The sequence below is a fragment of the Pseudophryne corroboree genome, chromosome 11 (genome assembly GCF_028390025.1).
Source record: "Pseudophryne corroboree isolate aPseCor3 chromosome 11, aPseCor3.hap2, whole genome shotgun sequence".
Classification (NCBI taxonomy): domain Eukaryota; kingdom Metazoa; phylum Chordata; class Amphibia; order Anura; family Myobatrachidae; genus Pseudophryne; species Pseudophryne corroboree.
Window position 1 is genome coordinate 91176435 of NC_086454.1, and position 26012 is coordinate 91202446.

General features: G+C 48.0%; 1 protein-coding gene across 1 annotated transcript in view; it reads left to right on the forward strand.

Moving 5' to 3' along the window:
* The window catches only part of LOC134969965 (protein kinase C delta type-like), a 94859-nt gene that overhangs the window by 28675 nt on the left and 40172 nt on the right, over window positions 1-26012 (forward strand). The window contains exon 2 of the mRNA XM_063946105.1: window positions 23131-24156. The gene's annotated coding sequence lies outside the window, so the exon portion shown is untranslated. The remainder of the gene's footprint in view (window positions 1-23130; window positions 24157-26012) is intronic.

Sequence of the window (26012 nt, forward strand, 5' to 3'; positions counted from 1 at the left end):
TAAGCAGACTATTGCTCGTTGGAATTGTAGTACAATTCAGCTTGCACATTCTGTGGCAGGCCTGCCACAGCCAAAAATCTGTAAATGCCCACTCCACAAGGAAGATGGGCTCATCTTGGGCGGCTGCCCGAGGGGTCTCGGCTTTACAACTTTGCCGAGCAGCTACTTGGTCAGGAGCAAATACGTTTGTAAAATTCTACAAAATTGATACCCTGGCTGAGGAGGACCTGGAGTTCTCTCATTTGGTGCTGCAGAGTCATCCGCACTCTCCCGCCCGTTTGGGAGCTTTGGTATAATCCCCATGGTCCTTTCGGAGTCCCCAGCATCCACTAGGACGTCAGAGAAAATAAGAATTTACTTACCGATAATTCTATTTCTCATAGTCCGTAGTGGATGCTGGGCGCCCATCCCAAGTGCGGATTGTCTGCAATACTTGTACATAGTTACAAAAATCGGGTTATTATTGTTGTGAGCCATCTTTTCAGAGGCTCCTCTGTTATCATGCTGTTAACTGGGTTCAGATCACAGGTTGTACGGTGTGATTGGTGTGGCTGGTATGAGTCTTACCCGGGATTCAAAATCCTTCCTTATTGTGTACGCTCGTCCGGGCACAGTATCCTAACTGATGCTTGGAGGAGGGTCATAGGGGGAGGAGGCAGTGCACACCAGCTAGTCTTAAAGCTTTTACTTTTGTGCCCAGTCTCCTGCGGAGCCGCTATTCCCCATGGTCCTTTCGGAGTTCCCAGCATCCACTACGGACTATGAGAAATAGAATTATCGGTAAGTAAATTCTTATTTTTTGGGGGGGTTATCCAAATAGGCCCCCCCCTTTTTTTTTTTTTGTACCTCAACATTTTTACCCTTTTCCTGTGAGAATACATATCTGTGAAAAGCTGAGAAGTAATGTATTTTTGTGCCTGTGTTCTAGTAAAAAAGGCTACTTATCACGGATTTGTCACGCGGCAACATTGGGGTTAATTGGGTAGACCAATGCGGTTTTGTTGATAAAATTGTAGCTAACAGGCCATTGACTTATCTCTAAAGTTTATTAGACACTACTAGATGATATGTTGTCCGATCCAAAGGATCTGATCGACATATCGTGCACATAGGGGGTCATTCCGAGTTGATCGCTCACTAGCAACTTTTTGCTGTGCTGCGATCAGATAGTCGCCGCTATGGGGGAGTGTATTTTTGCTTTGCAAGTGTGCGAACGCTTTTGCAGCCGATGGCACAAAAAAGTTTGTTGCAGTTTCTGAGTAGCTCTGGACTTACTCAGCCGCTGCGATCACTTCAGACTTTTTGGTTCCGGAATTGACGTCACTCGCCCTGCAAACGCTTGGACACACCTGCATGTTTCCAAACACTCCCAGAAAACGGTCAGTTGACACCCATAAATGCCCTCTTTCTGTCAATCACCTTGCGACCTGCTGTGCGAATGGATTCTTCGTTAAATCCATCGCCCAGCACCAATCCTCTTTGTACCCGTACGACGCGCCTGCGCATTGCGGTGCATATGCATGCGCAGGTTTGCCGAGTTTTAACCGGATCGCAGCGCTGCAAAAAGTTGCTAGCGAGCGATCAACTCGGAATGCCCCCCATAGTCTAATGTGTACAGACTATTGCGCGGTCCCGTGGGTCGTTCATCACTTCTTCCTATCTGCCTGCAGTGTGTGTGTGTGTGTGTGTGTGGGGGGGGAATTAGTGTTATGGATTGTTTGAGGAAGGGGGGCCCCAAGTCGATGCCTTGCTTAGGGCCCCATGAGGTCTAAATGCACCACTGGCATCAACCATATTATATTAAACCCGTTATTTATCAATGATCAAAACAGGTTTTATTCCCTTTCTACTATTACTTTTTTGAGATAGCAGTAAATTCACAATGTGATTATTCCCCACGGTCACACTTAACCTTATGAAGTTCCAGGCTAGTTACATTATAATGCATTCTTATAATAAATTAGACACACATTAATGGGAACTCAGTTGATATTTTTTAATATCACTTTTGTATTTCTTTATAGACTATTATTTTAACTTATATTTCACTGTTTCTATGGGGGATGCGATGTGCCTATCCCAAATCGTTCCCTCTAGCAGCCTAACCCTAAACCTCTGACAAGTGCCTATCCCTAACCCTCCCCTTCGGTACCCTAACCCTCCAGCAAGTGCATAACCCTGTCACCTTCCGCACCCTAACCCTCCGCCAAGGGCCTATCCCTAACCATTCCCTCTAGCAGCCTAAACCTAACCCTCCGCCAAAGGCCTATCCCTAACCATCCCCTCTAGCAGCCTAAACCTAACCCTCCGCCAAGGGCCTATCCCTAACCATCCCCTCTAGCAGCCTAAACCTAACCCTCCACCAAGGGCCAATCCCTAACCATCCCCTCTAGCAGCCTAAACCTAACTCTCCACCAAGGGCCTATCCCTAACCATCCCCTCTAGCAGCCTAAACCTAACCCTCCGCCAAGGGCCTATCCCTAACCATCCCCTCTAGCAGCCTAAACCTAACCCTTCACCAAGGGCCTATCCCTAACCATCCCCTCTAGCAGCCTAAACCTAACTCTCCGCCAAAGGGCCTATCCCTAACCATTCCCTCTAGCAGCTTAAACCTAACCCTCCACCAAGGGCCTAGCCCTAACCGTCCCCTCTAGCAGCCTAAACCTAACTCTCCGCCAAGGGCCTATCCCTAACCATCCCCTCTAGTAGGCTAACCCTAAACCTCTGCCAAGTGCCTAGCCCTAACCTTCCCCTTCAGCACCCTAAACAATAATTGGCTAACCATCAGAGAGTGCATGGTCTGGGACTCCTTAGAAAGATATAAATAGTAAATACCGCTAGTGCATGCATGATAATGTACTAAATTAATAACAGCAATGCCCTGTAGAAAATACACCAGAGTCCTGTGCAGTATAATATAACATATGTATAATGTATGTCTAGGAAGGGGAGTATACCGCACAGGCTAAATATGATTTGTAAATTCAGAATACCAAGATAGAATAATGGAATCTGAGAAAATAATATTTTCTAACTGATCTACATTTGGTGGTGCACACTGAGTCAGTCTAAAGCTTTAAAGACACAGAAGGAGAAAGAAAAGACTCTTTTGTGGGTGCACTCTTTGTATTTAAAGGAAATCAATGAATCATGGAGAGAAGATAAAATTAATTAAGTTTTATTAAATTCCTAGTAAAATATATCGGTAGTTTGGTTAATTGTAGATCACACAATTAATGATAATACCAAAATTTAACAATAAAGGTTAGTGACTGTATAATGTATAATTCAAGTACACAGTCTGGAAACTGATCGCTGAAGGAGAAGGTGGGGTCCGTTGGGGGTATCCCCTGTTCCCCAGTGGACCAGTCTGACCCTGCACCTTACTAAATGCTTTACCAACCAATTCAGGCTGTTCCAACAGCAAATGGGGGGAAGTTTCATTAGAAAGATGAACTGGAATATTGCCTTTACTTTATTTTCATTTATACAAGATTAGCTGTTTATTTGTTTTTCTCTGACGTCCTAGTGGATGCTGGGAACTCCGTAAGGACCATGGGGAATAGCGGCTCCGCAGGAGACTGGGCACATCTAAAGAAAGCTTTAGGACTATCTGGTGTGCACTGGCTCCTCCCCCTATGACCCTCCTCCAATCCTCAGTTAGATTTTTGTGCCCGACCGAGCAGGGTACAATCTAGGAGCTCTCCTGAGCTTCTTAGAAAAAGTTAGTTTTAGGTTTTTTATTTTCAGTGAGACCTGCTGGCAACAGGCTCACTGCATCGAGGGACTAAGGGGAGAAGAAGCGAACCTGCCTGCTTGCAGCCAGCTTGGGCTTCTTAGGCTACTGGACACCATTAGCTCCAGAGGGACCGAACACAGGCCCAGCCTCTGAGTCCGGTCCCAGAGCCGCGTCGCCGGCCCCCTTACAGAGCCAGAAGCAAGAAGAGGTCCGGAAAATCGGCGGCAGAAGACATCAGTCTTCACCAAGGTAGCGCACAGCACTGCAGCTGTGCGCCATTGCTCCTCATGCACACCACACACTCCGGTCACTGAGGGTGCAGGGCGCTAGGGGGGGGCGCCCTGAGCAGCAATATAAACACCTTGGCTGGCAAAAATACATCACATATAACCCCCAGGGCTATATGGATGTATATTAACCCCTGCCAGATTCCATAAAAATGCGGGAGAAAAGTCCGCGAAAAAGGGGCGGAGCCTATCTCCTCAGCACACTGGCGCCATTTTTCCCTCACAGCTCCGTTGGAGGGAAGCTCCCTGGCTCTCCCCTGCAGTTAATACACTACAGAAAGGGTTAAAAAGAGAGGGGGGGGCACAATTTAGGCGCAGTATACAACATATAGGCAGCTATAAGGGAAAACACTTTTTTATAGGTGCTATCCCTGTGATATATAGCGCCCTGGTGTGTGCTGGCATACTCTCCCTCTGTCTCCCCAAAGGGCTTTGTGGGGTCCTGTCCTCTATCAGAGCATTCCCTGTGTGTGTGCTGTGTGTCGGTACGGCTGTGTCGACAGGTATGTGGAGGATAATGAGGTGGAGGCGGAGCGAATGCCTGTAAATATGTTGTCACCCCCTGCGGGGTCGACACCGGTGTGGTTGAACTTATGGAAGGATCAATGTGAAAGTGTCAACTCCTTACATAAAAGGCCGACGACACGGAACAGCCGGCTACTCAGCTTGTGCCTGTTCCAGCGTCTCAAATGTCATGGGGGGCTCTAAAATCGCCCGCTACCTCAGATAACAGACACAGATGTCGACACGGATACTGACTCCAGTGTCGACATCGATGAGACTGGTGTACCCTCCAAATAGGTCCACCCGTTACAGGATTGAGACAATGAAAAATGTATTACACATTTATGATTATACCCCAGGTACCACATAAAAGGGTATTGTGTTTGGTGAGAGAAAACTATTAGTAGTTTTTCCTGCATCTGAGAAACTAAATCAGGTGTGTGAGGAAGAGTGGTCTTCCCCCGGTAAGAAATTGATAATTTCTACAACGGTTATTGGCAGCGTACCCTTTCCCGCCAGAGGATAGGTCACGCGGGAAAACACCCCATAGGGTAGATACAGCGCTTACACGCTTATCAGAAAAGGTGGCACTACCGTCTTCGGGTACGGCCGCCCTGAAGGAACCTGCTGATAGAAAGCAGGAGGTTACCCTATAAGATATGGTCACACACTAGGGCATTATATTGCGACCAGCCGTTGCTTCGGCATGGATGGGCAGTGCTCCCGCTGCGTGGTCAGATTCCCTGTCGGAAAATAACTATGGATAGGGACAATATTTTGCTGAAAATAGAGCATATAAAAGACGTGGTCTTATACATGCGTGATGCACAGAGGGATATTTGCCGGCTGGCATAAAAAATAAGCGCTAGGTCCATTGCCGCCAGACGGGGGTTATGGACTTGGCAATGGTCAGGCGATGCCGACTCGAATCGGCACATGGAAGTTGCCCTATAAGGGGGTAAAACTGTTTGGGGATAGTTTTTCAGACCTCGTTTCCACAGCTACTGCTGGGAAATTAATTTCTCTAACGTCCTAAGTGGATGCTGGGACTCCGTAAGGACCATGGGGAATAGCGGCTCCGCAGGAGACTGGGCACAAAAGTAAAAGCTTGAACTAGCTGGTGTGCACTGGCTCCTCCCCCTATGACCCTCCTCCAAGCCCCAGTTAGATTTTTGTGCCCGAACGAGAAGGGTGCATGCTAGGTGGCTCTCCTGAGCTGCTTAGAGTAAAAGTTTATTTTAGGTTTTTTATTTTCAGTGAGTCCTGCTGGCAACAGGCTCACTGCATCGTGGGACTAAGGGGAGAAGAAACGAACTCACCTGCGTGCAGAGTGGATTGGGTTTCTTAGGCTACTGGACATTAGCTCCAGAGGGACGATCACAGGTTCAGCCTGGATGGGTCCCGGAGCCGCGCCGCCGGCCCCCTTACAGAGCCAGAAGAACGAAGAGGTCCGGTGAAATCGGCGGCAGAAGACGTTCCTGTCTTCAACTAAGGTAGCGCACAGCACTGCAGCTGTGCGCCATTGCTCTCAGCACACTTCACACTCCGGTCACTGAGGGTGCAGGGCGCTGGGGGGGAGCGCCCTGAGACGCAATAAAAACAGAAATACCTTAGGATGGCAAAAGAAATACATCACATATAGCTCCTGGGCTATATGGATGTATTTAACCCCTGCCAGTTTTCCAGAAAAAAGCGGGAAATAGGCTCCGCCCCTTCACGACGGCCTTATCTCCTCAGCACACAAGCGCCATTTTCCCTCACAGTTCCGCTGGAAGGACGGCTCCCTGACTCTCCCCTGCAGTCCCTACAGAATCAGGGTAAAAACGAGAGAGGGGGGGCACTATTGGCAGCTAAATTATAAACAGCAGCTATAAAAGGGAGTAACACTTATATAAGGTTATCCCTATAGATATATATAGCGCTCTGGTGTGTGCTGGCAAACTCTCCCTCTGTCTCTGAGTCCAGTGTCGACGGTGAGGAGACAAACGTAATGTCCAGTAGGGCCACACGTTACATGATCACGGCAATGAAGGAGGCATTGAACATTTCTGACACTACAAGTACCACAAAGAAGGGTATTATGTGGGGAGTGAAAAAACTACCAGTAGCTTTTCCTGAGTCAGATGAATTAAATGAGGTGTGTGATAAAGCGTGGGTTTCCCCCGATAAAAAAGTGCTAATTTCTAATAAATTATTGGCACTATACCATTTCCCGCCAGAGGTTAGGGCGCGTTGGGAAACACCCCCTAGAGTAGATAAAGCGCTCACACGTTTATCTAAACAAGTAGCGTTACCGTCTCCTGATACGGCCGCCCTCAAAGAACCAGCGGATAGAAGGCTGGAAAATATCCTGAAGGGTATATACACACATACTGGTGTTATACTGCGACCAGCAATCGCATCAGCCTGGATGTGCAGTGCTGGAGTTGCGTGGTCGGATTCCCTGACTGAAAATATTGATACCCTGGATAGGGACAGTATATTACTAACTATAGAGCATTTGAAGGATGCATTACTATATATGCGTGATGCACAGAGGGATATTTGCACCCTGGCATCAAGAGTGAGTGCTATGTCCATTTCTGCCAGAAGAGCGTTATGGACGCGACAGTGGTCAGGGGATGCGGATTCCAAACGACATATGGAAGTATTGCCGTTTAAAGGGGAGGAGTTATTTGGGGCCGGTCTATCGGACCTGGTGGCCACGGCAACGGCCGGAAAGTCCACCTTTTTACCCCAGGTCACCTCTCAGCAGAAAAAGACACCGTCTTTTCAAACTCAGTCCTTTCGTTCCCATAAGTACAGGCGGGCAAAAGGCCACTCATTTCTGCCCCGGGGCAGAGGAAGAGGAAAAAGACTGCACCAGGCAGCCTCTTCCCAGGAGCAGAAGCCCTCCTCTGCTTCTGCCAAGTCTTCAGCATGACGCTGGGGCTTTACAAGCGGACTCGGACACGGTGGGGGCCCGTCTCAAAAATTTCAACGCGCAGTGGGCTCACTCGCAAGTGGACCCCTGGATTCTGCAGGTAGTATCACAGGGGTACAAACTGGAATTCGAGACGTCTCCCCCTCGCCGGTTCCTGAAGTCTGCTCTACCAAAGTCTCCCTCCGACAGGGAGGCAGTTTTGGAAGCCATTCACAAGCTGTATTCCCAGCAGGTGATAATCAAGGTACCTCTCCTACAACAGGGAAAGGGGTATTATTCCACGCTGTTTGTGGTACCGAAGCCGGACGGCTCGGTGAGACCAATTTTAAATCTAAAATCCTTGAACACTTACATAAAGAGGTTCAAATTCAAGATGGAGTCACTCAGAGCAGTGATAGCAAACCTGGATGAAGGGGACTATATGGTGTCTCTGGACATCAAAGATGCTTATCTCCACGTCCCAATCTACCCTTCTCACCAAGGGTACCTCAGGTTTGTAGTACAAAACTGTCATTATCAGTTTCAGACGCTGCCGTTTGGATTGTCCACGGCACCTCGGGTCTTTACCAAGGTAATGGCCGAAATGATGATTCTTCTTCGAAGAAAAGGCGTTTTAATTATCCCTTACTTGGACGATCTCCTGATAAGGGCAAGGTCCAGGGAACAGTTAGAAGTCGGAGTAGCACTATCTCAGTTAGTGTTACGTCGGCACGGGTGGATTCTAAATATTCCAAAATCGCAGCTGATTCCAACGACACGTCTCCTGTTCCTAGGAATGATTCTGGACACAGTCCAGAAAAAGGTGTTTCTCCCAGAGGAGAAGGCCAGGGAGTTATCCGAGCTAGTCAGGAATCTCCTAAAACCAGGCCAGGTATCAGTGCACGAGGGTCCTGGGAAAAATGGTGGCTTCTTACGAAGCGATTCCATTCGGAAGATTCCATGCAAGAACGTTTCAGTGGGATCTTCTGGACAAATGGTCCGGATCGCATCTTCAGATGCATCAGCGGATAACCCTGTCGCCAAGGACAAGGGTGTCTCTTCTGTGGTGGCTGCAGAGTGCTCATCTACTAGAGGGCCGCAGATTCGGCATTCAGGATTGGATCCTGGTGACCACAGATGCCAGCCTGAGAGGCTGGGGAGCAGTCACACAGGGACAAAATTTCCAGGGCTTGTGGTCAAGCATGGAAACATCTCTTCATATAAACATTCTGGAACTAAGGGCCATTTACAATGCCCTAAGTCAAGCAAAACCCCTGCTTCAGGGTCAGGCGGTATTGATCCAATCGGACAACATCACGTCAGTCGCCCACGTAAACAGACAGGGCGGCACGAGAAGCAGGAGGGCGATGGCAGAAGCTGCAAGGATTCTTCGCTGGGCGGAGAATCATGTGATAGCACTGTCAGCAGTGTTCATTCCGGGAGTGGACAACTGGGAAGCGGACTTCCTCAGCAGACACGACCTTCACCCGGGGGAGTGGGGACTTCATCCAGAAGTCTTCCAAGAGATGGTAAACCGTTGGGAAAAACCAAAGGTGGACATGATGGCGTCCCGTCTCAACAAAAAACTAGACAGATATTGCGCCAGGTCAAGGGACCCTCAGGCAATAGCGGTGGACGCTCTGGTAACACCATGGGTGTACCAGTCAGTGTATGTGTTCCCTCCTCTGCCTCTCATACCAAAAGTACTGAGAATCATAAAAAGGAGAGGAGTAAGAACTATACTCGTGGTTCCGGATTGGCCAAGAAGGACTTGGTACCCGGAACTTCAAGAGATACTCACGGAGGACCCGTGGCCTCTACCTCTAAGAAAGGACCTGCTCCAGCAGGGACCTTGTCTGTTCCAAGACTTACCGCGGCTGCGTTTGACGGCATGGCGGTTGAACGCCGGATCCTGAAGGAAAAAGGCATTCCAGAAGAAGTCATCCCTACCCTGATAAAGGCCAGGAAGGATGTAACCGCGAAACATTATCACCGCATTTGGCGAAAATATGTTGCGTGGTGTGAGGCCAAAGAGGCCCCTACAGAGGAATTTCAACTGGGTCGCTTCCTACATTTCCTGCAAACAGGACTGTCTATGGCAGGCATTCCCAACCACGGTCCTCAAGGCACACCAACAGTACAGGTTTTAGTGATATCCAGGCTGCAGCAGAGATGGTTAAATAAAAAAAACTGAGCTACTAATTAAGTCACCTGCGCTGAAGCCTGGATATCACTAAAACCTGCACTGTTGGTGTGCCTTGAGGACCGTGGTTGGGAATGCCTGGTCTATGGGCCTAAAATTAGGGTCCATTAAGGTTCAAATTTCGGCCCTGTCGATTTTCTTCCAAAAAGAACTGGCTTCAGTGCCTGAAGTCCAGACGTTTGTCAAAGGGGTACTGCATATACAGCCTCCTTTTGTGCCCCCGGTGGCACCTTGGGATCTCAATGTGGTTTTGGGGTTCCTAAAATCACATTGGTTTGAACCACTCACCACTGTGGAATTAAAATATCTCACATGGAAGGTGGTAATGCTGTTAGCCCTGGCTTCAGCCAGGCGTGTCTCAGAATTGGCGGCTTTATCTTATAAAAGCCCTTACCTGATTTTTCACACGGATAGGGCAGAATTGAGGACTCGTCCTCAATTTCTCCCAAAGGTGGTTTCAGCGTTTCACGTGAACCAGCCTATTGTGGTGCCTGCGGCTACTAGGGACTTGGAGGACTCCAAGTTACTGGACGTAGTCAGGGCCCTGAAAATATATATTTCCAGGACGGCTGGAGTCAGGAAATCTGACTCGCTGTTTATCCTGTATGCACCCAACAAGCTGGGTGCTCCTGCTTCTAAGCAGACGATTGCTCGTTGGATTTGTAGTACAATTCAGCTTGCACATTCTGTGGCAGGCCTGCCACAGCCAAAATCTGTAAAAGCCCATTCCACAAGGAAGGTGGGCTCATCTTGGGCGGCTGCCCGAGGGGTCTCGGCTTTACAACTTTGCCGAGCAGCTACTTGGTCAGGGGCAAACACGTTTGCTAAATTCTACAAATTTGATACCCTGGCTGAGGAGGACCTGGAGTTCTCTCATTCGGTGCTGCAGAGTCATCCGCACTCTCCCGCCCGTTTGGGAGCTTTGGTATAATCCCCATGGTCCTTACGGAGTCCCAGCATCCACTTAGGACGTTAGAGAAAATAAGAATTTACTTACCGATAATTCTATTTCTCATAGTCCGTAGTGGATGCTGGGCGCCCATCCCAAGTGCGGATTGTCTGCAATACTTGTATATAGTTATTGTTACAAAATTCGGGTTATTATTGTTGTGAGCCATCTTTTCAGAGGCTCCTTCGTTTATCATACTGTTAACTGGGTTCAGATCACAGGTTGTACGGTGTGATTGGTGTGGCTGGTATGAGTCTTACCCGGGATTCAATATCCTTCCTTATTATGTACGCTCGTCCGGGCACAGTATCCTAACTGAGGCTTGGAGGAGGGTCATAGGGGGAGGAGCCAGTGCACACCAGCTAGTTCAAGCTTTTACTTTTGTGCCCAGTCTCCTGCGGAGCCGCTATTCCCCATGGTCCTTACGGAGTCCCAGCATCCACTACGGACTATGAGAAATAGAATTATCGGTAAGTAAATTCTTATTTTTTTTGCCACAGTTCCCAAGAGCAGAAGTCCTCCCTGCGTCCGGTAGGTCCACAGCATGGTGCTGGGGCTGCTCAGGCGGACCCGGGTACGGTGGGGGCCCGTCTCAGATATTTCAGCGGACAGTGGGCTCTCTCACATAGATCCCTGGGTCCTTCAAGTAGTATCTCAGGGGTACAGGCTGGAGTTCGAGACGTTCTTCCCCCCGCCGTTTCCTAAAATCTGCCTTACCGGCACCTCCCTCTGCCAGGGAGACGGTGTTGGTGGATATTCAACACTATAATCACAACAAGTGATTGTCAAGGTGCCCCTCCTTCAGCAAGGAAGGGGTTACTATTCCACAGTGGTTGTGGTACCGCAACGGTTCGGTGAGACCCATCTTGAAATTAAAATACTTGAATTTTTATATCAGAAGATTCAAGTTTAAGATGGAATCGCTCAGGGCGCTTATTACGAGCCTGGACGAGGGGGATTACAGGGTCTCCCTGGACATCAAGGATGCGTACCTGCATGTCCCCATTCCCCCCCCCACCCCCCCCCTCACCAGGAGTACCTCAGATATGTGGTACAGGACTGTCACTATCAGTTCCAGACGCGGCCGTTGGAGTTGTCCACGGCACCGAAGGTCTTTACCTAGGTAATGGCCGAAGTGATGATACTCCTTCACAAGAAGGAAGTTTTTATTATCCCGTACTTGGACGATCTCCTGATAAAGGCGAGGTCCAAAGAACAGTTGGTAGTGGGGTTAGCACTCTCTCGGGAAGTGCTACAACAGCACGACTGGTTTCTCAATATTCCAAAGTCACAGCTGGTCCCGACGACACGTCTTCTGTTCCTGGGAATGTTTCTGAACGCAGACCAGAAAAGAGTGTTTCTTCCAGTGGAAAAAGCCGAGGAGTTGTCATCTCTAGTCAGAGACATCCTAAAACCAGGACAGGTGTCGGTACATCAATGCACACGAGTCCTGGGAAAAATGGTAGCTTCGTACGAAGCATAATTCCATTCGGAAGACTCCACGCAAGGACCTGTGGGACTAATGGTCCGGGTCCCATGTACAGATACAACAGCGGATAACCCTGTCAGCAAGAAACAGGGTGTCGCTGCTGTGGTGGCTGCAGAGGGCTCATCTACTAGTGGGCCGCAGATTCGGAATACAGGACTGGGTCCTGGTGACCACGGATGCCAGCCTTCGGGGCTGGGGTGCAGTCACACAGGGAAGAAATTTCCAAGGAGATTTCGCTTCACATAAATATTCTGCAGCTAAGGGCCATTTACAATGCCCTAAGACAAGCAAGGCCCCTGCTTCAGAACCAGCCGGTACTGATCCAATCAGACGACATCACGGCGGTCGCCCATGTACACAGACAGGGCGGCACAAGAAGCAGGATGGCGATGGCAGAAGCCACAAGGATTCTCCGATGGGCGACCTACACCCAGGAGAATGGGGACTTCATCCAGAAGTTTTCCAAATGCGGGTAAACCATTGGGAATGACCACGGGTGGACATGATGGCGTCCCGCCTCAACAAGAAGTTGAAAAGATATTGCGCCAGGTCAAGGGACCCTCAGGCGATCGCTGGGGACGCTCTAGTGACACCGTGGGTGTACCAGTCGGTTTATGTGTCTCCTCCTCTATCTCTCATACCCAAGGTACTGAGAATAATAAGAAGGCGAGGAGTGAAAACCATACTCGGGGTTCTGGATTGGCCATGAAGAGCTTGGTACCCGGAACTTCAAGAGATGCTGGCAGAGGACCCTTGGCCTCTGCCGCTCAGACAAGACCTGCTGCAGCAGGGACCCTGTCTGTTCCAAGACTTACCGCGGCTGCGTTTGACGGCATGGCGGTAGAACACCGGATCCTGAAGGAAAAGGGTATTCCGAAGGAAGTCATCCCTACCCTGATCATAGCCAGGAAGGATGTCACCGCAAGACATTATCGCCGCGTTTGGCGAAAATTTGTTGCTTGGTGGGAGGCCATGAAGGCCCCGACGGAGGAATTTCAACTATGTCGATTCCTGCACTTCCTGCAAGCAGGGGTGACGTTTGGGCCTCAAATTGGGGTCCATCAAGGTCCAGATTTCGGCTCTGTCGATTTTCTTCCAGAAAAAACTGGCTTCACTGCCTGAAGTTCAGACTTTGGTTAAAGGAGTACTACATATTCAGCCTCCTTTTGTGCCTCCTGTGGCACTTTTTGGATCTCAACGTGGTGTTGGATTTCCTAATGTCGCATTGGTTGAGCCACTTAAAACCATGGAGCTAAAGTATCTCGCGTGGAAAGTGGTCATGCTGTTGGCCTTGGCCTTGGCCAGGCGTGTCAGAATTGGCGGCTTTGTCATGTAAAAGACCTAATCTGATTTTCTGTATGGATAGGGCAGAGTTGAGGACTCGTCCTCAGTTTCTCCCGAAGGTGGTCTCAGGTTTTCACTTGAACCAACCTATTGTGGTGCCTGCGGCTACTGGGGACTTGGAGGATTCCAAGTTGCTGGACGTAGTCAGAGCCCTGTAAATTTTATTTTTCCAGGACGGCTGGAGTCAGGAAAACTGACTCGCTGTTTATCCTGATGGCACCCAACAAGCTGGGTCTATTGCGCGCTGGTTTTGTAGCACTATTCAGCTGGCGCATTCTGCAGTAGGATTACCGCAGCCTAAATCAATAAAAGCCCATTCCACAAGGACGGTGGGCTCATCTTGGGCGGCTGCCCGAGGGGTCTCGGCTTTACAACTTTGCCGAGCAGCTACTTGGTCAGGGGCAAACACGTTTGCAAAATTCTACGAATTGATACCCTGGCTGAGGAGGACCTGGAGTTCTCTCATTCGGTGCTGCAGAGTCATCCGCACTCTCCCGCCCGTTTGGGAGCTTTGGTATAATCCCCATGGTCCTTACGGAGTTCACAGCATCCACTAGGACGTCAGAGAAAATAAGAATTTACTTACCGATAATTCTATTTCTCGTAGTCCGTAGTGGATGCTGGGCGCCCCTCCAAGTGCGGATTGTCTGCAATACTTGTACATAGTTATTGTTAACTAATCGGGTTCTTGTTGTGAGCCATCTATTCAGAGGCTCCTCTGTTATCATGCTGTTAACTGGGTTTCATATCACAAGTTGTACGGTGTGATTGGTGTGGCTGGTATGAGTCTTACCCGGGATTCAAAATCCTTCCTTATTGTGTACGCTCGTCCGGGCACAGTATCCTAACTGAGGCTTGGAGGAGGGTCATAGGGGGAGGAGCCAGTGCACACCAGATAGTCCTAAAGCTTTCTTTAGATGTGCCCAGTCTCCTGTGGAGCCGCTATTCCCCATGGTCCTTACGGAGTTCCCAGCATCCACTACGGACTACGAGAAATAGAATTATCGGTAAGTAAATTCTTATTTTTTGCAGTACAAAATGCAATTCCTTTATTATTATTGTTGAAAACCAAGATATTAAGATGTCTTTGCTCATACAGCCCATCACATCGCTGTTTATGTCTGAATACAAGGGAATATTAGTCTTAGTAAGACTGACATTCTACTGTATATACACTTATAATGCAAGTAAAAACACATTAACCCCTTCAGTGGTGAGTTTTCAATCTAAAAACACACCCTGAAGGGTTTTCTTTTTTAAAATTGGCGTGGCAGCTGGGGGAAGAAATGACGACGGGCCATGGCAAGGTTATCACCTTCAATTCATTACCTCTCCTTTCCTTCTCTCTGATCACAACCTGATCACCTTCTCAATCTTTTCCATTACTCGAAACTCTACGGCACTAAAGCCAAGCAAGCCTCCTCTAACCCGCAGAGATAGTAACAATATACATTTTTAACAACTTTCTACTTCTCTGCAACAACTCCGCTCACCAATTTCTACATTTACCACACGTGAGACTGCTGTATAAGACCTGCACCAGGCTCTAGAGCGTGCCCTTGATGAAGTGGCTCTAGCTACCCATCACACCCCACGTAGGCTTAGATGCCAACCATGGCATTCCAAATCACCAAGACACCTACAAAAACTGCCACGTAAAGTAGAACATCAGTGTTGTAAATCTCAGATTCCAAGTGACTTCCTCACATATAAGACTACCTACCACTCCTATCGTCAGGCCCTGGACACTGCCAAACAAACATATTTCCAGTCTCTCATCTCTTATCATGCCACCAACCCCAAGTGACTTTTTAATACATTTAAATCACTTCTTTAACCTCCCTCACCTCCCCCACTAGCTACTATCCGTGCACAAGAACTTGCTTCCTACTTCAAGGATAAGAGAATAATAAGAGAACTGCCTAAATAGCTTCTATCATAATCACCAGACAGATTACAATAATTAAAGACAATATGGACACATAATAGTGTAACACTGTATAACATTGACACAGTAACTCAAATCGCCTTCTAATTCAGACTCGTACCAAATGTGGTGGTCTGCAGTAAAGTAGACAGCATTCCCTATATATGGGAGCGGATCACCGACTCGCAGGGATAGTAAGATCCTCCTTCAATTCTTATGGAATACAGCTCTTCTCTTCCATAAGAATTGAAAGAGGATCTTACCATCCCTGCGAGTCGGTGATCATATATAGGGAATGCTGTCTACTTTACTGTCACAGAGGGTCCCTTCAGCCAATCAGGGAGCGCCACGTCGTGGCACTCTCCTGATTGGCTGTGCGCGTCTGAGCTGTCAGACAGCACATAGCACTGCCGCTCCATTATCTTCAATGGTGGGAACTTTGCGGTCAGCGGTGAGGTCACTCGCGGTCAGCAGAGCCCGATGCTGGTTGTAAAAAATACGATTTTACTTACCGGTAAATCTATTTCTCGTAGTCCGTAGTGGATGCTGGGGACTCCGTAAGGACCATGGGGAATAGCAGCTCCGCAGGAGACTGGGCACAACTAAGAAAGATTTAGGACTACCTGGTGTGCACTGGCTCCTCCCTCTATGCCCCTCCTCCAGACCCCAGTTAGAATTTTGTGCCCGGCCGAGCTGGTTGCACACTAGGGGCTCTCCTGAGCTCTTAGAAAGAAAGTATATTTAGGTTTTTTATTTTCAGTGAGATCTGCTGGCAACAGACTCACTGCTACGAGGGACTGAGGGGAGAAGAAGCGAACCTATCTGCTTGCAGCTAGCTTGGGCTTCTTAGGCTACTGGACACCATTAGCTCCAGAGGGATCGAACACAGGCCCAGCCTCGGTCGTCCGGTCCCGGGGCCGCGCCGCCGTCCCCCTTGCAGAGCCAGAAGCAAGAAGAACGTCCAGGAAATCGGCGTCTGAAGACTCCGGTCTTCATTAAGGTAGCGCACAGCACTGCAGCTGTGCGCCATTGCTCCCCATGCACACCACACACTCCGGTCACTGATGGGTGCAGGGCGCTGGGGGGGGGCGCCCTGGGCTGCAATAAGAGTACCTTATATTGGCAAATAAACACATAATATAGTCAGCAAGACTATATATGTGTAAAATCCCCTGCCAAAAATATCCTGAAAAAAGCAGGAGAAGTCCGCCGGGAAGGGGGCGGGGCTATCTCCCTCAGCACACTGGCGCCATTTCCTCTCACAGCTCCGCTGGAAGGACGCTCCCAAGGCTCTCCCCTGCAGTTTCCAGGCTCAATAGGGTAAAAAAGAGAGGGGGGCACTAAATTTAGGCGCAAACTGCATTATAGCAGCTATAGGGGACAAATCACTGTGTGTAGTGTGTATCCCTGCATTATATAGCGCTCTGGTGTGTGCTGGCATACTCTCTCTCTGTCTCCCCAAAGGACTTTGTGGGGTCCTGTCCTCAGTCAGAGCATTCCCTGTGTGTGTGCGGTGTGTCGGTACGACTGTGTCGACATGTTTGATGAGGAGGCTTATGTGGAGGCGGAGCAGGTGCCGATAAATGTGATGTCACCCCCTGCGGGGTCGACACCTGAATGGATGGACATGTGGAAGGAATTACGCAACAGTGTCAACTCCTTACATAAAAGGTTTGACGACATTACAGATGTGGGACAGCCGGCTTCTCTGCCCGTGCCTGCCCAGGCGTCTCAAAAGCCATCAGGGGCTCTAAAACGCCCACTACCTCAGATGGCAGACACAGATGTCGACACGGATACTGACTCCAGTGTCGACGACGATGAGACTAGTGTACATTCCAATAGAGCCACTCGTTATATGATTACGGCAATGAAAAATGTGTTGCACATTCTGATATTACCCCAGGTACCACAAAAAAGGGTATTATGTTTGGGGAGAAAAAGCTACCAGTGGTTTTTCCCCCATCTGATGAATTAAATGAAGTGTGTGAAGAAGCGTGGGCTTCCCCCGATAAGAAACTGGTAATTTCTAAAAAGTTACTAATGGCGTACCCTTTCCCGCCAGAGGACAGGTCACGTTGGGAGACATCCCCTAGGGTCGATAAAGCGCTCACACGTCTGTCAAAAAAGGTGGCACTACCGTCTCCGGACACGGCCGCCCTAAAGGAGCCTGCGGATAGAAAGCAGGAGGCTATCCTGAAGTCTGTATATACACACTCAGGAATTATACTGAGACCGGCTATTGCTTCAGCATGGATGTGCAGTGCTGCAGCTGCGTGGTCAGATTCCCTGTCGGAGAACATTGATACCCTAGACAGGGACACTATATTGCTAACCGTAGAGCATATTAAAGACGCTGTCTTATACATGAGAGATGCACAGAGGGATATTTGCCGGCTGGCATCTAAAATAAACGCAATGTCCATTTCTGCCAGGAGAGGATTGTGGACTCGGCAGTGGACAGGAGATGCAGATTCTAAAAGGCACATGGAAGTTTTGCCTTACAAGGGTGAGGAGTTGTTTGGGGATGGTCTCTCGGACCTCGTTTCCACAGCGACAGCTGGGAAGTCAGCATTTTTACCCCATGTTCCCTCACAGCCAAAAAAAGCACCGTATTATCAGGTACAGTCCTTTCGGCCCCAGAAAGGCAAGCGGGTTAGAGGCGCGTCCTTTCTGCCCAGAGGCAGAGGTAGAGGGAAAAAGCTGCAACATACAGCCAGTTCCCAGGAACAAAAGTCCTCCCCCGCTTCCTCTAAGTCCACCGCATGACGCTGAAGCTCCACAGGCGGAGCCAGGTACGGTGGGGGCCCGTCTCAAGAACTTCAGCGACCAGTGGGCTCGCTCACGGGTGGATCCCTGGATTCTACAAGTAGTATCTCAGGGGTACAAGCTGGAATTCGAGACGTCTCCCCCTCGCCGTTTCCTCAAATCTGCCTTGCCGTCAGCTCCCCCGGACAGGGAGGCAGTGCTGGAGGCGATTCACAAGCTGTATTCTCAGCAGGTGATAATCAAGGTACCCCTCCTTCAACAAGGACGGGGTTACTATTCCACAATGTTTGTGGTACCGAAACCGGACGGTTCGGTGAGACCCATTTTAAATTTAAAATCCTTGAAAACTTATATAAGAAGGTTCAAGTTCAAGATGGAATCGCTCAGGGCGGTGATTGCAAGCCTGGACGAGGGGGATTACATGGTATCACTGGACATCAAGGATGCTTACCTGCATGTCCCCATTTACCCTTCTCACCAGGAGTACCTCAGATTTGTGGTACAGGACTGTCATTACCAATTCCAGACGTTGCCGTTTGGTCTGTCCACGGCACCGAGGGTATTTACCAAGGTAATGGCCGAAATGATGATACTCCTTCGGAAAAAGGGAGTTTTAATTATCCCGTACTTGGACGATCTCCTAATAAAGGCGAGGTACAGGGAACAGTTGTTGATCGGAGTAGCACTAGCTCGGGAAGTGCTACAACAGCACGGCTGGATCCTGAATATTCCAAAGTCGCAGCTGGTTCCTACAACGCGTCTACTGTTCCTGGGGATGGTTCTGGACACAGAACAGAAAAAAGTGTTTCTCCCGGAGGAGAAGGCCAAGGAGTTGTCATCTCTAGTCAGAGACCTCCTAAAACCAAGACAGGTGTCGGTGCACCACTGCACGCGAGTCCTGGGAAAGATGGTGGCTTCTTACGAAGCAATTCCATTCGGAAGGTTCCATGCAAGGATCTTTCAGTGGGATCTGTTGGACAAGTGGTCCGGATCGCATCTTCAGATGCATCGGCTGATAACCCTGTCTCCAAGGGCCAGGGTGTCGCTGCTGTGGTGGCTGCAGAGTGCTCATCTTCTAGAGGGCCGCAGATTCGGCATACAGGACTGGATCCTGGTGACCACGGATGCCAGCCTTCGAGGTTGGGGGGCAGTCACACAGGGAAGAAACTTCCAGGGACAATGGTCGAGTCAGGAGACTTCCCTACACATAAATATTCTGGAACTAAGGGCCATTTACAATGCCCTAAGTCAGGCAAGACCCCTGCTTCAACACCAGCCGGTGCTGATCCAGTCAGACAACATCACGGCGGTCGCCCATGTAAACCGACAGGGCGGCACAAGAAGCAGGATGGCGATGGCAGAAGCCACAAGGATTCTCCGATGGGCGGAAAATCATGTGTTAGCACTGTCAGCAGTGTTCATTCCCGGAGTGGACAACTGGGAAGCAGACTTTCTCAGCAGACACGACCTCCACCCGGGAGAGTGGGGACTTCATCCAGAAGTCTTCCAAATGGTTGTACACGGGTGGGAAAGGCCACAGGTGGACATGATGGCGTCCCGCCTCAACAAAAAGCTAAAAAGTTATTGCGCCAGGTCAAGGGACCCTCAGGCGATAGCTGTGGACGCTCTAGTGACACCGTGGGTGTACCAGTCGGTTTATGTGTTCCCTCCTCTGCCTCTCATAGCCAAGGTACTGAGAATAATAAGAAGGAGAGGAGTAAGAACCATACTTGTGGTTCCGGATTGGCCAAGAAGAGCTTGGTACCCAGAACTTCAAGAAATTATCTCAGAGGACCCATGCCGCTCAGACAGGACCTGCTGCAGCAGGGGCCCTGTCTGTTCCAAGACTTACCGTGGTTGCGTTTTGACGGCATGGCGGTTGAACACCGGATCCTAAAAGAAAAGGGCATTCCGGAGGAAGTCATCCCTACGCTGATTAAAGCTAGGAAGGAGGTGACCGCAAACCATTATCACCGCATATGGCGAAAATATGTTGCGTGGTGTGAGGCCAGAAGGGCCCCAACGGAGGAATTTCAGCTGGGTCGATTTCTGCACTTCCTACAGTCAGGGGTGACTATGGGCCTCAAATTAGGTTCCATTAAGGTCCAGATTTCGGCTCTGTCAATTTTTTTCCAAAAAGAACTGGCTTCACTGCCTGAAGTTCAGACGTTTGTTAAAGGAGTGCTGCATATTCAGCCCCCTTTTGTGCCTCCAGTGGCACCTTGGGATCTCAACGTCGTGTTGAATTTCCTTAAGTCACATTGGTTTGAGCCACTTAAAACCGTGGAACTAAAATATCTCACGTGGAAAGTGGTCATGCTGTTGGCCTTGGCTTCGGCCAGGCGTGTGTCAGAATTGGCGGCTTTGTCATGTAAAAGCCCTTATCTGATTTTCCATATGGATAGGGCAGAATTGAGGACTCGTCCCCAATTTCTTCCTAAGGTGGTATCGGCTGTTCATTTGAACCAACTTATTGTGGTGCCTGCGGCTACTAAGGACTTGGAGGATTCCAAGTTGCTGGACGTAGTCAGGGCCCTGAAAATCTATGTTTCCAGGACGGCTGGAGTCCGGAAAACTGACTCGCTTTTTATCCTGTATGCGCCCAACAAGTTGGGTGCTCCTGCTTCAAAGCAGTCTATTGCTCGCTGGATCTGTAGTACGATTCAACTTGCACATTCTGCGGCTGGACTGCCGCATCCTAAATCTGTAAAAGCCCATTCCACGAGGAAAGTGGGCTCTTCTTGGGTGGCTGCCCGAGGGGTCTCGGCTTTACAACTTTGCCGAGCTGCTACTTGGTCGGGTTCAAACACATTTGCTAAATTCTACAAGTTTGATACCCTGGCTGAGGAGGACCTTGAGTTTGCTCATTCGGTGCTGCAGAGTCATCCACACTCTCCCGCCCGTTTGGGAGCTTTGGTATAATCCCCATGGTCCTTACGGAGTCCCCAGCATCCACTAGGACGTCAGAGAAAATAAGAATTTACTCACCGGTAATTCTATTTCTCGTAGTCCGTAGTGGATGCTGGGCGCCCATCCCAAGTGCGGATTGTCTGCAATACTTGTATATAGTTATTGCCTAACTAATGGGTTGTTGTTATGAGCCATCTGTTCGTGAGGCTCAGTTGTTGTTCATACTGTTAACTGGATATAGTTTCACGAGTTGTACGGTGTGATTGGTGTGGCTGGTATGAGTCTTACCCGGGATTCCAAATCCCTTCCTTATTGTGTCAGCTCTTCCGGGCACAGTTTCCTAACTAAGGTCTGGAGGAGGGGCATAGAGGGAGGAGCCAGTGCACACCAGGTAGTCCTAAATCTTTCTTAGTTGTGCCCAGTCTCCTGCGGAGCCGCTATTCCCCATGGTCCTTACGGAGTCCCCAGCATCCACTACGGACTACGAGAAATAGAATTACCGGTGAGTAAATTCTTATTTTTACCACTTATCCAGGCTGCCTGTCTTGGCGCAAGTGTGTGTGATCATTCTTTACATTTTAGATTACAATACTCCACAGGTTCTCAAACTCGGTCCTCAGGACCCCACACAGTGCATGTTTTGCAGGTCTCCTCACAGAATCACAAGTGAAATAATTAGCTCCACCTGTGGACCTTTTAAAATGTGTCAGTGAGTAATTAATACACATGTGCACTTGCAGGGTTACCTGCAAAACATGCACTGTGTGGGGTCCTGAGGACCGAGTTTGAGAACCACTGCAATACTCTACACTATATGTGAAATATTGAATAACTAATCTTGGGGTGATTACGGAATTTATAGCTGATGGCTGATAATAATCTCTTTTCCTATGAATAATGGTTCAATCAGATATTGTTATTTGGACTTTTGATCTGCATCAATATATTCAAATCATTTGATAAATAATGACACAACACACCTTGGTTTTAAAATTCACTTTATAGAGCACTTTACTCACAATAAGTGTATTTTTGTCATATTGTATTGTCTTTATTTCGTGTTTGGAAACTCTTAATGAATATAATAAAAGTAAATTTTATAATTATCTCTTGTGCGCCAACAAAGAGACATTCTTTTTCTCTTTCCTTTTGTACTTCAAGGATAAGATTGATAAAATCCAAGATGAAATATTATGTTCTAACTCAGCCAGTGACCTGCTCAATTCCCTACCTGAACCCTCTGGCACTTTCTCTTCATTTGATCCCACAAGTGAAGATGAATTATCAACACTCTTTTTATCCTCCTACTCCACTACCTCTCCTCTTGATCCCATACCCCAACAAGTCAGTAAAACTTTGTCTCCTGTGCTTATCCCAACCTTAACTAAAATTTATTCTCTCTCTCTCTCTCTCTCTCTCTCTCTCTCGCTCTCTCTCTCTCTCTCTCGCTCTCTCTCGCTCTCTCTCTCTCTCTCTCTCTCTCTCTCTCTCTCTCTCGCTCTCTCTCTCTCTATCTCTCTCTCTCGCTCTCTCTCTCGCTCGCTCGCTCGCTCCTGGTATGTTTCCTTCTCTGTTTAAGCATGCAGTGATTACTCCCATTCTGAAAAAAACACAATTCTGACCCTAACTCTTCTCTCTAACTACCGTCCTATCTCTCAGCTCCCATGTCAATAGGAGTCCAGGGGGTGGGCTTAACACTATAATGGAGTATGCTGATTCCCGGGCGCCGTGCACAGAGAACGGCTATCCCCAGGAAATCAGCAGGTAGTATGCATGGAAATCTTCTGGGGTGGCCAGCGCTGTCAGCGATGGCTACCCTGGAAGATTTCCGTGCATACCACTGAAGTTAAATGCTAAAGTATTTCATTTGCAATTAATATGCATCTTTACATTAAATTTCATTTGCAATTGATATGCATCTTTACATTCAATTTTACTAACATTTGTATAGTTTCCAATGCAATGAGGAAAGGCACAGAAATGTTACAAGTAGTGTTCTGAAAATGTTATTGGAATGGAACGCAAGTAAATGTCCGTAGGTATGATAACACTTTAACACAAATATTCTAATTTCCCATTTATGTAATTTTTCTATTTGTTATTTCAGAAAATTAAAAATAAATGTAAAATGCATTTTAAAAAAACCCCTCAGTGGATAAGTGGCCTAACATGTTTGTGCATCTCTGGAAAGTCCAATCCTCATAGATACAGGAGTCACATTCACTGGCATGAATTTCAAATTAATCAAATCAGTCCCTGCTTCAGTGGAGCTTACAATCTATATTCCCATTGCATGGATACACATAATAGGGTTCCATTTGTCAGAAGCCAGTTAACGTGCCAATATATCAGGAAATGTGGAAGGAATGCGTACCACCTGGAGGAAACCACTACAAGCATGAGGATAACATACAGACTCCATACATAGCTGATGGGCTGACTGGTAAACCATAGCTGGTGCCATCAGTGGCTGCCATGTTGGCATCACATGACCTGTTGCTATAGCAACACCGCTAGTTAGTGGCAGTTGGAAGTCAGAGCAGCAGCTGGATGGTCAGGCGAGATGGCCTCACATCTGGAGGAAGCTGAGAGTTCGGACGCAGAGGAGTTTATCGCTGATAAGAGAAGAGTGAAGATGCTGGCATTAAAGAAGAGACGGATTTTTGATGGTTTGGAAGAGCCTGGTTTCATCAAGAGGACCAGAAGGAGGACATCTACTGATTCCAATAAAGTAGGCAGCAAAAGGAGTCTGTGTATGGAGGATGGCTGCATTGTGATCAGCTCAGATAATGGCAGCCAGGAAAACACCAACCAAAAGAGCGATAAGAGCAGGAAGAGACAGGTCAAGGATGAGGAGAGATGTATTAACAGCGGGAAAGTTGCAGACAGGAGGAGAAGGAGAACATCTGGAGAGGACATGGTGTCCATAGGTTGGAGGATGGCTGCATTGTGATAAGCTCTGATGATGGCAGCCAGGATAATATTAACAGAAAGAGCGCTAAGAGCAGGATACAGGGAAAGGTTGAAGAGAGTTGTATTAACTGCGGGAAAGTTGCAGATTTCAAGAGAAGGAGAACATCTGGAGAGGACATACAGAAGGAACATGGTGACTGTGGGAGTCAGGAACGAGCAGGTATGGCCAAATCAATTTCTCAGACATGACAACTATTAGGATTGTAGGTACTTAAATATTATAGGGATAACCTATCTACGGGCTACCTTTATTTATTATCTGTATTAATTGTCAGAGTACTATAGGCCATACCCTTGGTTTTATTAGATCATTAGATGACATGTTGTCTGCTTCTGATACATATTAGCTGTACTAATGTAGCCTGTCACCTGCTGCTGTATTTCTTTGTTTCATCTCTTGGTGCTTTTTTTATATTGAATGTGACCTGTCATTCCATAACCTTAGCGTGAAGATAAGGGGCCTAATGCAGACTGGATCGCTGTCTGAAGCCCTTTGGGGAGTGCGCTCCCCGTGAAGCCCAGTGAGATTCGAAAGAATTTCAGGGCTGCAATCGGCTCTGCCTGATTGACAGACAGGGGCAGGAGGGGGCGTGCCAGCAGCGTTAGAATGCCGTTGGTGGGGCGTGATCCGGACAACGCAGGCATGTCGGACATCACTCGCAGCCGCTGCGACCCGGGACATGGCGGGTAGCCGCCTGCCAGCGCAGCTGGGCTGCACAGGTAGGAAGCTACTCAGCAGGTGCAAAAGCATCGCCACTGTGCAGGGAGATATGGGCTAAACATGCGGGGCGGACTAGCCCTGTTCGGCGTGCCCCCGCATGTCAGAGAAACTGATCGCAGATGTGCTAAATTTAGCACATCTATGATCAGATCTCAGTTACCCCCTAGGTTTCTGTCCTGTACTGATTTTGGCATTATGAAAGTATTGGGATCTTCCCATATGCGTGCCTTTTATAAATTGGAATAATTATCTGAGGGAAGACTGTGCAGCACCTTTGGTGGAACAATAAAGAATACCTTGGTGCTGACGGACAATAAATTCTGGGATATTAATAGATTAAAACAGATCAAGGACTGCTGCTTCACTTAAGAGGTCACTGTTAACCCCCCAAAAAAGCAAAAAATCCACAACTCCAAGAAATGAAGCGCTGTCCAGATCAATAAATTTTCAAAACACAAAACATTTATTTTACATTACATAACATACAAACATTAATCACACGGCCGGCGTAACAATGAATTAAAATAATAAAATATATATGGAAAAGCTGGTGGCCACTTCTGCAAATTCAGAAGTGGCCACCAGCTTTTCCATATATATTTTATTATTTTAATTCATTGTTACGCCGGCCGTGTGATTAATGTTTGTATGTTATGTAATGTAAAATAAATGTTTTGTGTTTTGAAAATTTATTGATCTGGACAGCGCTTCATTTCTTGGACCTTTGGTGGAAATGCTGCAAAATAAAGAGAAACAGGAGTATTACCTCACAACAACAAACCATGGAGACTTGGGCCTCGGCCTCCTCCACCCATACTAACCCATTATATCATGGGAATCATATACACCTTCTCTCACAAATAATTCACCTTTTGTCCTAGGAAAACTGTGAACAGTCCTAGAACTTGTGGGGAATATGGAAACATGTAATAATGATTTATTACATGTCTCTTTATGAAATAAGTATTCATTATATCCGAGGTAATCAGTTGTGGCCCCCACTTACATTATAACAACTTTCAGGATATGCAACTGAAATGAGAAATATAAATATATTAAATGGGGTGTAGAGATTTTCACCCTATCTGGTGCATTTTACCTCTTGGGACTCTAAACCTGTGCCAATTTAGCCTGCCAGGGCCATCTTATCTGACGCTATTTCCTGCCACCATTATACTGTGCGTGCAGCGCCGCTGTCCCTACTTCCCCCTGGAAGTTTCAGCCACCCAGAATGCGGATGTTGGGTGCTGTGTGACATCATTGCAAATGGCTTTATGGGAGCGGCACATTGCCGC